This window comes from Talpa occidentalis, unplaced genomic scaffold (assembly GCF_014898055.3).
Source record: "Talpa occidentalis isolate TD23 unplaced genomic scaffold, MPIMG_talOcc4v2.1 talOcc4.9, whole genome shotgun sequence".
NCBI classification, from domain to species: Eukaryota; Metazoa; Chordata; class Mammalia; order Eulipotyphla; family Talpidae; genus Talpa; species Talpa occidentalis.
Window position 1 is genome coordinate 77333058 of NW_023605305.1, and position 10926 is coordinate 77343983.

Genomic DNA, 10926 nt, shown 5'->3' on the forward strand with positions numbered 1-10926 from the left:
TTCTGCAGCAGGAGAGACTGTAGTTAGACCTAAGGAAGAAATTCCTCCAGGCAGAGTGATGGGGTGGGGCTATGGGAATCTTCTATTTCTGGAGAGGGGTTGGGAGGAGCAAGTACAGGTTGGTGCCTGTGCTGCCAGGAGTTGGTGGTAGACTTGTTCCCTAGGCAAGAAGGTAGGCAGCATTCAAGGCCTGGGAGTGGGGAGCTGGCTTCAGAGAGGGGACACAAATTGGCCTCCCTAGGTTCCCAGAGAGTGTGGGCTGCTGGGTGCCTCTCGGTTTCATTTCTGGGGCCCATTTCCTTCGTTTGCATAACGAACTCTCTGGGAGGCTGGGAAGTTCCCCCCACGCCCCCTCTTCTTTACCCACTCAGGAAGTAGACATGCTGAGTTGGAGGTTTCTGAAACTGCCGATTCAGGGAGAAAAAGACCCTGGAACCCAGGGGGTAAGTTGAGGAAGGCAGGGTGCAGGATCATTGGCCACCCCTGCCAAGGGGTGCCCTTGGCAGGTGAGTCTCGTCCATCAGAGGTCACCAGGCCCCTCCAACACACACATGCACCCACAGCAGTGTGGGTAGAGAGGGGGACCCTAGAATGCAGCCTTGGTCACCGCCAGTGTGTAGAGACGAGCAAGGGAGCTGGAGCTGAGGGACATTCTCCCTCCTCACAGGGATTGGGAGCTGCTATCCACTGGGTGGGGGCCTGCTTGGGTCTAGTCTGGACCCTTCTATTGATAGTTGAAGCCCTTGGTATTTCCAACACCTGCCTTTTCTGTTGTTGCCTCTGGGGCTCCCCTTGCTAAGAGCTCAGCTCTAGGGTAGCTTGGGGGAACTGCTTGGAGATGGGGGTGGCCCTTTTGGGTCTCTCTTGCTCAAATGGAAAAATTCTCAGTCTCCAAATTTCCCAGCTGTCCCCAATCTGCTTTAGTCCCTCCTGTCCTTACAAACCGCTGCCCCCCACCCCCATTCTTTAGCTTCACATTTTTTCCCAGGTTTTGCTCTGCCCTTTCCACATGGCCCGCATCTCAGCCTTTTCTCACCAATGCCCCTTTAATTATTACCTGCCCCAAGATCTCCCCCAGCTTTCCCTGCCTCCCCAGGTCCTCCAGGCCTTCCATGCCTGCCATTTTGGGCCGACGGGCTGGGGTGGTAACCAGCGTGGTGGAAGGAGATCTTCAGGCCTCATAAGCTCCTTGAGGGTCAGAGGCATGTGTTCCTTTTGTGATCTGCTTCCAGCCCCCTCTGCTGGCCTAAGGACAGATGCTAGCCTGCTGGCTGTTGCCATGCTCCCAACAAACCCCAGGTCCTCTGCACTGGAACTCCCCATTTTGCTGGAAACCTAGGGCCGTTCAAATGCAGGGACATCTCAACCTGTCTTGTTCTGGGCCAGATGCTCCAGTTCCCTTCACACTTCACGTGTTCACAGTGGGTCTAGTAGGGCAATGGGGGGAAGGGACTGTTACCCTAAACCCACAGAACAGGTCTCTCCCCACCCGCTTCACCACTCAGCTGCCTGGGCCATAGAAGTCACTTGTCACGAATCTCGTGGAGTTGTCTGGGTTCCCGATCCTTCTCCTGATAGGCCTTTTCTTCCTTTCCTTAAGGTTGCGGCCCATTTTGTTGGTGGAAGCCCCAGGCTTCCAGTGTGTTGTTGCCTCTGCAGAACAAAAGCAGTTCCCTTCCCACTCACCTGTTCTTCATCTGGGCCTGATGGCGGCCTAGCCCAGGTCCCTTCTGATTAGAGCTTTGGGCAAGCTGTGGGATCAAAAACCAGTTTGAGGTATCCACCAGTGTCCACCTGTGGGCCTTGGGCAAGGTGCCCCCCCTCCCTTTGGGCTCAGCCTTCTTGTCATTAAGGGGAGACTGTAATACCTGCCTCATAAGTCGTCATGAGGAAGGCAAGTCACTATAAGATAAATGCAAAGACTTATCAAGCTGTAGAATACTGTCAAAAAAGGAGTTATTTTCATTTTACTTAACCTGTAAGGGGGAAGCTAGAGCCTCTGGGGGCCACTGATCTGGAAGTAGAGGGCTTTGATTCCCAGACCTCGTAGCTGAGCTGGCAGGGAGAAGACGCTGAGGAGCGTTCAAGTGCCAATACTGCAAGGCCCCCATCCTTGCTCCGGAGGCTAACTGGACTCACTGAACACAAAGCCGATTAAATAAATTCTAATTTATTGATTTGTCATTTGTTTACAAAACTGTGGAATTGGAGTACAGCTGCACACCAGCACTTGCACACGCGGCAGTCACCCTCCGGTAGAGCTCCCGTGCCACCATCTTGCCCCCACTGTCCCCTCCCTGCTCATATTTCTCACCACCATATTTCTCAGAGTCTAGAGTTATTTTTGTTGTGTTTGTTTTCTTTAGTTATTTATATTTCACAAGCAAGTGAAACCATCATGTAATGGTCTTTCACTCTCGGAATGACTTCACTTATCATCGCCTCAAGCTGCATCTCTATTGTTCCAAAAGGCATGATTTCAGTTTTTGTTTTTGAGAGCTGAATAGTATTCTATTGAGTATATAGATTTTCCTTTTTCTTTTTTTTAGAGTATGGAACACTTTAGGCTCCAGCAGATCACTCTCTGCCCCCTCCCCGCACCCCCCCACCCCCCATGGTCCTGTCCCATCATCCTGTCCTGTGTGCGTGTTCCTACCCTCCTGATTCCCATCCAGGGCCAGGCCCCTTTGGGGAAATTTTTACTGGACACTTACCTTTACTGAGCCTGAGTGGAGACACCCAGCAGAAAGGACTCCAGGGAGGGAGTCCCTGAAAACTTTTCCAAATCTAAGGGACAGGTCATCAGGCTGGAGCAGGACAGGTGGAGACCTGAAGCCACATGCTGTGGAGAAGAAAGGTGTGAGCAGGCTTCCTTTGGAAGGTCAGTTCCTCAGGGTTCAAGCAGACCCTCCTAAGTAAGTGTTTTTCTGGAATTTCACCTTGGGCCCTCATTGAGGCAGATTTGTGGGGGGAACCAGAGCAGAAACTGTAGCGTGGGGCCTGCAAAGAAAAGGGCCACCCCTTGTAACTACTCTGACTTCTCAAAGGTTTTCTATATTTTTTGTATCACTGAGAAGTAGGCATTGAAGAAGGTAAGATCTTAAATGTCTGTTAACAGAGATAGAAACTTTACAGATGAAGACATTTTACAAATGAAGAAATGAGAGGTGATGTGACTTGCTTAAGGTTACCTCATAGCTGGATAGTGACAGTGGGTGAGGACCAGCTCCTAGGTAGCCCGTAATACACTGTTGGGCATTGGAAATGTGACTGAGGATTATCACCCATATCTGCACTCCCATATGTGTGTCACTTTTGCCTGTTCTGCCTCGTGGGGCCTGTACATCCCCCACACCAACTACCTGGGCACCTGGCCCTGTGGCTTGTGGGTAGGAGAGGCCAGCCCTGGAAGCATCCTTCATGAGCATCAGTTCTACTTCTTTTATTGTTCTGAGGTGGAAACTGAGGCCTAGAGAAGAAAATGTCTCAGATCATGGAGAATACTAGGGACAGAGTGGACCAGAACCCAGGGCTGCTGATCCCTGCCTAAGATTCCCCCTGTTTGTCCTTTCCCCATTTCTCATCTCTCTGGCTCTTCAAACTTGAAATTTAGGCTCTGAGGCCTGATCTGGAGGAGTTGCTTGCTATATGACAGGTTCCTCATCCTGTGCCTGGGCAGTGACTTCACTCAATGTTCCTCAGCAGAGATGCTGGCACTGGCCACAGGGGGGCAGCAGCAGAAGGGGACAGGAAGCTGTGACTAGGCTGGGAAGGAGGGGTCTCCAGGACCTGCCCTGGAACCAGATTGACTGAATAGGGGGATGGGAGGTCTTAGGTTGAAGGTACCCACAAACGTTCCCTTCTAGCTTACATGTGAAGTCCTGACCTCCCAACTCCCTCAAAGAACCCCATTCACTTGTCCATTCATTTGTTCACAAATCAGTGGGGAGCCTCACCCAGAGACTGGGCCTGGGTTGGTACCTCGTGATATGCTGTCTAGCTGCTTAGCGAAGCACAGTGCTTAGTGAAGACAGGGAAGGGGACACTCAGAATAGGGAGTGTCACTGAGACCCTTTCCAAAGTCCAAGGGACAGGTGACTGGGCTGGGGCCAGACCGGCAGAAAGCTGGAGCCACGAGCTGTGGAAAGGAAGTGTTGGCCAGCCCCGTTTGGAAGGTCATTCACCCATAGAGCAAATGGACCTGCCATAAGTGTTCAAAAAGGCCCTGGCCAGGCAAATGGCAGCTTCTGCACTGCAGGAACCTGGCTCAACCACTTACAGCTCTGACCTTGAGGTGAGTCTTTTAACCTTTGAAAATAAACATCAACCTTCATTGCTAAGATTGTTAAAGGACAATAAAATGAAATTAATAAAGCACTCATTAATAATACTAAAGTTGAGTTGGTACCCCAACTCAGACTTTACATTCACTACAGAGCAATTGCACAGAGATGCAGAAATGTTTCTCTAAATCATGAATCTTTGTTTGAAAAAAACCTTTCCAATTCTCTCATATTCCAGATTTAGATATAGCCACCATCCTTGGGTACACTGATTTTGGGGGGCCTGTTTCTTTTGAAAATGTGAGGATCCTTGCTTTGCCCACATTATGGATGTGAAAAAAAAAGTGAGAAGTTGAAAGTACATACAGCCTGGTAAACACTGAATGATGGAGACATGCATTTATCTAGGTCGATATTAATGTATAGATTGCCCAAACTTTATCCTGGCAGCACAGTGCTCATTGAACTGTGTGTTAATTTCCTCAGCCATAAAATGAAGGTCAGACATCTACCTCACAATGATGCAATTAATTTGTAGGTCAAGGATTGCCCAGGAGAATATAACTTTCCAAATTGGTCTGCTGGAGTGGGCACACTGTCCAGGGAGAGGTTGGATGCCACTCCAGCACCATCATCCAGGGAGCAGCCGCTCACCTCCAAGGACATTCTTTCTTTTTTTCTTCTTTTTTTAAAGTTTTATTTATTTATTTATACGTACAAGAGTCAGGGTGTAGGCCAGAGGTGTGGGAGGGTGAGAGGATTCACCAGAGACAGAGTGGGGAGCAGAACAGGAAGATCTACTGAAATACACTGCTGTCCATGGCCTGTGATGGAACTCCTGTTGCAGTAGTTGCGGATTGCTTCATAGTGCTGACGTTTAACCCCTTGTACCACCAGGGAGGCCCTGGGGACATTATTTCTTTTTTTGTCTTTCTTTTTTTTAAAAAGATTAATTTTTTTTATTTATTTATACATGCACTGGGTATAGTCAGAAGCGCAGGAGGGTGAGAGAATTCACCAGAGCCAGAGCGGGGAGCAGAGCAGGCAGAAGGACCGAAGTACACTGCTGAGGGGAGCAGCGGGCAGCAGGAGAGGTCTGCGCGCCATGTGGGACCCTCCTCCAGTGGCCGGGGAGCAGCCGGGGATCGAACTGGCGCTGCAGAGGCTGTGGGCAGCTTCGCAACCCAGCGCTCAACTGCTGCACCACCAGGGAGGCCCAGGGACATTATTTCTTAAAGCTTGAGAACAATGTCAGAATTGGTCAGTGCCCTATTTTTCTCTTAAAGAATTTGCGGGGGGAGTGCTTCATGAGAGGCGTAGGATCCAAAGTCTCTGACTCTTCATCTATTTGTTTGGGAATTTTGGGCCCTTATCTCTGGAATGGGGTGCCAGGGTAACATATGAATTATAATTGATTTGACAAATGCTTGGGCAAATCTCTTAATTATAATGAGCCTCAGTTTTTTCCATCTTTAAATAGGGATAATAGTGTTTAATGGTTGAGCAAATGTCTGACACATAGTAAATGTTTAATAAATATTGTCTCTTAGCTATCTGGGGGAGAGAAGTGAATAAAATTGGTAACCATGTTGTAAGATGCTATGATGTGGGTGAGTGCAAGTGTATCAGGAGCATAGGAAATAGATATTTGAGTTAGGTGGGGGGCGGGCCAGGGAGGGCTTGATGGAGGAGGAAGACACTAAGCATTGAAGTACAAGTAGGAGTTTGTTAAAAAAAAAATAGGAAGGAAGGGTGTTCCAGGCAAAGGGAGCACTCCTCCATGACAGCTTATCTCAAGCAAGTGTTTGTTTTATGTCAATTTTTCTTCTCTGAATTTGGGGTGTAGTCTCTTATGCTCCATTTTTTTTTTAAAGATTTATTTATTTATTTATACAAGCACTGGGTACAGTCAGAAACGCAGGAGGGTGAGAGAATTCACCCGAGCCAGAGCGGGGAGCAGAGCAGGCAGAAAGACCGAAGTACACTGCTGAGGGGAGCAGCGGGCGAGGCAGGAGAGGTCTGCGCGCCATGTGGGACCCTCCTCCAGTGGCCGGGGAGCAGCCGGGGATCGAACCGGCACCGCAGAGGCTGCGGGCAGCTTCGCAACCCAGCGCTCAACCGCTGGGCCACCCGGGGAGGCCCTATGCTCCATTTTTTAAAAAAAGATTTATTTATTCATGCATACAAGAACCAGGGCACAGGCCAGATGTGTGGGAGGGTCAGAGGACTCACCAGAGACAGAGAGGGGGACAGAACAGGCAGATAGACTGAAGCACACTGTTGAGGGGAGTAGTGGGCGAGACAGGAGAGGTCTGCTGCACCATGTGGGTATCTCCCCAGCCGGCTGGGATCTAACTGGCGCTGCAGAGGCTGCGACAGCCTCACAGCACCGCGCTCAACCGCCTGTGTCATCAGGGAGGCCCTCATGCTCCATTTTTAAGCTATCTCCTAATTACCTGTCTCCCATGAGAATGGATGCTCCCTAGAATAGGCTCTGTTTGGCTTACTCTCATGTTTTTTGTAGACATCTAGTATTTGTTGAATAAATGCATGGTCGAATGCTTGTATTTCTCTCTCATAAGTTTTCCCAAAATTTAGACTCCCCTCAGTTATCCTTCTCTGTTTTCCTTCCTGTAACCCCCACACTATTCTATCCTTCACCTGCCAGTTCCCATGGCCCTCAGACATGTAAGGACTGCTTCGCAAGTCACACTTACAGGCACCAGCAGAGGGGAGCACTTGGGTTAGTGGGACAGCAACCATGGAGGATGAACTGGAAGCAAAAGCACGCTGTCGAAGCAGAGGCAGCTGTGGCATTGCTGAGCAGGGAGGCATCTGGTTATACAAGGGACAGGCTTGCTTTTCAGGGGCAAAACTTGGTACTTCTGGTTCAGGACTTCCTTGCCGTGGGCAGGAATAGAGGAGCATTGACAAAGCCTAGAACCTTCCTCTTCTAGGTTCTGTAGAGTTGTAGGAGCTGGTTCCCTGAAGGCCCAAACTTTTTGGCTGTGTCAGTGAGCAGGCTTCCGTCAAAAAACTTGTACTTGAGTTCCATACTGTCCTTTATGTCATTAAGGCAAACCTCTCTTCAGATGATTTGCTTCTTTAGTCAGGGGGTGACTCTCAGGAAAAATTGTGGTCTTGTGTTCTCAGGGCCCCTCTCTGTTGTGTGAGGCAGCACTGTCTTCCTCAAGCATCATCATCTGGGCCCTTGAAGGTAGTGATGTCTGCATTCTTGGCTTCCAATCTCAGTCCCCAAGAACTCTGGCCACTCCCTTCCCGAGCTCTCTCTGATCCTGTCAGACAATCCTATTCTCCCCTGCCCTGTAGCATCCCAGTCTCAGGCCAGTCATTCTACCTTGAAAATAGTGCTTTACATTTGTGTGACTTACAGAGGCTTTCCACACGTTACCTTATGCGCTGTTCCCTTTGATTGTGGTTGGAGGGAAGAGCAGATATTACATAATACAAAGAATTTCAGGGGCTAGTGATGGGCCTGGGAGGCAAGCACTGCTCCGGGCACTATTTGAGTGACATGGGGGGCAAGGTGGCTGTGTATTTGCAGGCTGAATACCCTCTGGTGATGACAAGGCCCAGGGGTGTGCAGGGGAGCTGGTGTCTGAGGAGGAAAGAGCCTTTGGACATCTGAGGTCATGGCAAAGAGTGTTCAGCATGTTAGATGGCTGACCATGTAGACAGTAAAGTCTCTGGGAATGATGACAGGAAGTGAATGGGAAAGAAGGCTGGAGGCCAGTGGCTAATCCTCAGTAAAGGAGAATGACCACCAGAGTTGGTGGTTGTCAACCCTGAGGAGGAGGGTTGCTCAGTCAGGTGGTGTGAGCCTTAGAGAAGCCAGAATTCCCCAAGAGGCAGGGGAGTATGGCGGGCAAGTTGAAATGGGCAGCTCTGAGATCTGAGGGCTGGGTGAGAATAGGAAACTTCTACTTGAGGAGAGTAGGGTTCAGGTGAGGCGGGGAACAGGAGGAAACTTTAGAGAGGCTAGGATGTGGGGAAGTTTTCTGGTCATCAATTGGGAATTCCTGAGTGCTCCATTCCAACTGGGAGAGGGAGAGCAGGAATATGGTTTGGGTCTGGTGAGGGAAGGGACACTGGGAGGAAGTTCTGACTCTTTCTTAGCAGTGGCTGAAGAAACAGCAGTGTGAATGCAATTAATTCCTTTCATCTCTGCTGGCAGAGTGGCACTTGGGCTTTCAGTGAAGTCCCAAAAAAATGCTTCTTGAAGGTGAGCTGGAAAAACCAATTGTGTGTTGAGTTATAAATTCTAAAATGTCAAAATGTCAAGAATAAAAATTTTCATATTTGGATAATACTTTAGGTTCTTTGGGCCTCCCTGGTGGTGCAAGGGGTTAAGTCTCAGCATTATCAAGCTATCTGCAATCACTGCAGCACGAGTTCCATCCCCAGCCAGGAAGCTACATGGTGCAGCAGACCTCTCCTGTCTTGCCTGCTGCTCCCCTCAGCAGTGTATTTCAGTCATCCCTCCTGTTCTGCTTCCCACTCTGTCACTGGTGAATCCTTTCACCCTCCTGTACCTCTGGCCTACACTCCAGTTCTTGTATGCATAACTAAATAAAAATAAATCTTAAAAAATACTTTAGGTTTATAAAATACATAGAAGGAAATATAGGCGAAACACTACGTGATATGCACATTAAAGACATCTTTACAGACACATCACCCAAAGCAGTGATAGTGAAGGCGAAGATAAACAGCTGGGACTACATCAAATTAAAGAGCTTCTGCACAGCAAAAGAGACAATAACAAAAACAAAGAGAAACCCCACCGACTGGGAGAACATTTTTGCACACAACACTAATGATAAAGGACTGATCACAAAAATCTGCAAAGAGCTGATGAGACTCAACAGCAACAAAGAAAATAATCCAGTCAAAAAAAATGGGCAGAAGAGCTAAAAAGAAACTTCTCTGAAGAGGAAATGCAAATGGCCAACAGGCATATGAAAAAATGTTCAACATCACTTGTCATCAGGGAAATGCAAATCAAAACTACCATGAGATACCATCTTACACCAGTGAGAATGGCACATATTAAAAAAACTAGCAACAACAAATGTTGGTGAGGTTGTAGAGAAAAAGGAACTCTTCTGCACTGTTGGTGGGAGTGCAAACTGGTCCAACCACTATGGAGAGCTGTGTGGAGATTTCTGGACCTACTAAACATAGAGCTTCCATATGATCCAGCAATTCCACTCCTAGGTATTTACCCAAAGGACACAGAAACATCAATTCCAAAGAGCACCTGCACCCCTATGTTTATAGCAGCACTATTTACAATAGCTAAGCTTTGGAAACAACCCAAATGCCCAAAAATAGATGACTGGATCAAGAAGATGTGGTACATATACACCATGGAATATTACTCAGCATTCAAAATAGATAAACATGCAATTTGCAGCAACATGGATGGCGCTGGAAGGGATCATGCTCAGCGAAATAAGCCAGAAAGAAAAAGAAAAATACCGGATGGTCTCACTCATAGCAGGAATCTAGAAAACTTAAATAAGGGACCAGGAAAATGAATAACTATAAGAAGTGAAAATCAAAATCAACAAACAACTATGAACCAGAGACACTCAATGGGGGTTGAGGGGCGGGGAGGGGAGGAATTGGGGTCAAAATAAGGGGGTTGCAATTGTATGGGGAATATAAAAATAAAATTTATTAAAAAAAATAAAAACAAAATAAAAACAAAAACATAAAAAATACTTTAGGTTTTACAAAGTTCTTTTATTATACTTTATCATTTATTTTCCTAATTTCCTTCTCATTGCAACCCTGTAAGGGGGGCATTATCAATGATGAACTCTAGAGTGACTTACTGAAAGTTAGTTCCTGCCAAGCGTCAAAGCTGAGATTAAAACTGCCTTCTGTTTTGGCAAGATGATGGCAGAGTGATGACACCTGGCTTGCTGCCTCCAGATCCTCACAATTAAATTGCAGCAGGAAAAAGTCAACAAATCCCTGAAAAATAAACAGATGATTATAGTTCACAGCAGGAGCAACGGTATGGCAGAAAGGGGTAGGAAAAACTTTAATTGCACTGTGTTCACAGCAATACCAGGACAGTACAACCTTTTAGAGGGTGGGGTGTCTGCTGTACAGTTGTTGACTCAGGCACATACCCACATAGAGGGCTTTGGAGACCTAGCCCTGTGCTGGATAAGGGATTACACAGAGATGGTTTCCAGGACAGAGAGTGCACTGTTGGAGAACTATGGAAGCAGAGGTGCAGAGTGACAATTTGAACCCAAAAGTCCCCAAAGTTGGTGTCTGAATCTGCAGGGAAAACCAGTTTGGATCAATGTGTGTCCTCATAGAGGAGGCTACAACTTGCAGCCTAAGGCTGGGATAATCAAAACACTGGGGATACCCCTCCTACCCCAGAACTAAACTTGAGACCACAACTGAATAATGCCACTATCCAGAGCATCTGTTAACAAGAAGAGCAAACAAGGCTTCCCCGGTGGCTCAGCGGTTGAGCGCCTGGTTGCAAAGCTGCCTGCAGCCTCTGCAGCACCAGTTTGATCCCAGGCCTCCAGGTGAGGGTCCCACATGGTGTGCAAACCTCTCCTGCTGCCCGCTGCTCCCTTCAGCAGTGTAC